Raw genomic sequence first — 1,332 nt, 5'->3', positions numbered from 1 at the left:
ATTTGAACAGTTATTTATCTCTATGTCAGTGAATAACGGAAGATATTTACCTCCCGGGTTACCTCTTATTCGATGATCGAAGATGTCAATACAGGCCTTTGAAATGTTCACATGTGGATGACCTCTATCAGTGAAACAGGACATATCTTTACTTCTAAAAGCTCTGTCCATTCGGTGTCTATTTTAGACAGATTCGACTGTATTACTTCGCTAGTCAGTACATTAACTAGAGTGCTAAACAGCTACCTCTTACTAACCCGACCACTTATTAGTGACGATGATCGCGACGGAGTTTGCCTTGATCAGCAACACACTCGCACTGTACTCTTAATAGCGGAAAATCGCAACAGTGTATTATTTAGAAAACAAACAATATAGAATCAGATATAGAACGTCGACAAAATAAAGCTCAAACTTACTTACGTTATAGATCTTGTAATCTTTGATTCAGAAATGACTCTCAAAGGGAAAGGAAATTAACAGAGAACTCGAATAAATACTGCTTCAGTCAGCTCAGTGGTGTTCTCGTGAACTTTGCAGCGCTCAAGTTACAGGAAAGCGAAATTTTAAAATAGCAGTAACTAAAGGTGGGCGTAACGCCATCCCGCAGACTAGTGAGAGAAGGTCTAAAACAGAACTCTGTTAAGGCGGGGGTCTACCTAGTCTCCTCCGCAGCCGTTTTTTGGGATGTCACGCAACGCTCCCCCCAAAGAAACGGCTGCTCACATCCGAACTACATTCTTTTCCTTTTGTGTTTGTGGTTTGTTTGCGCTCCGTTGAACAGACCAATCACATAATAGCAAAGTGCGAATGACGTAAGCTTTCGCGCGGAAAGGTCTGCGGTGCAAACACGCGAGGGATTTCTGGCTTTTGTTTCACGCCGCACGTCGCCAAAAATAGGCGGTGTTCGCAGGTTACGATTATGACGGACGAAAAAAATTGTAAATGAAAGTCCTAAGTACAAGTGCTTCATGTGCTCATCGCTATGTTCAGCTATAAATGAGACAATATATATTTTCTCGAAATGTCAAATTGTAAGCGTCAATCAAGGGCCAAACGCTTCCTACAGATTGTAATCAGGCCGGAAAAAGCGGCATTCAGAACTCGATGTCAACAAATCGAGCGAAGCTACTTGATTTCCTGGTTCCTTTATTAAGTTAAAATAGATATCTTCCTTCTCGACAGTAATTTTTTGAGTTGAAAGCTTCTAATAATTAACTTGAACTTTGAAGAGTCTTCAGCTACATAGAAAGTTCGTTCAAGCGTCGCCGGTATTTTTCGGCGTCCGTAAACAAAAGCCGGAAATCTGTATGTTTATTTGTGACATCTCCC

At 41.1% G+C, this 1,332-nt stretch overlaps 1 protein-coding gene across 2 annotated transcripts in view; it reads right to left on the bottom strand.

Annotated features, from left to right (window-relative positions):
* LOC110054963 (uncharacterized) overlaps positions 1-744 on the bottom strand; it is a 6,116-nt gene extending 5,372 nt beyond the window's left edge. The window contains exon 1 of one of the 2 annotated variants that reach the window (XM_089282007.1): positions 420-744. The gene's annotated coding sequence lies outside the window, so the exon portion shown is untranslated. The remainder of the gene's footprint in view (positions 1-419) is intronic. The other variant, XM_020761344.2, reaches the window with a different exon arrangement.
* Between the last annotated feature and the right edge of the window lie 588 nt (positions 745-1,332).

This window comes from Orbicella faveolata, unplaced genomic scaffold, assembly GCF_042242905.1.
Source record: "Orbicella faveolata isolate gen_17 unplaced genomic scaffold, um_ofav_v1 contig_12, whole genome shotgun sequence".
In the NCBI taxonomy this organism is placed as follows: Eukaryota; Metazoa; Cnidaria; class Anthozoa; order Scleractinia; family Merulinidae; genus Orbicella; species Orbicella faveolata.
This window is presented reverse-complemented; position numbering and strand designations above follow the sequence as displayed.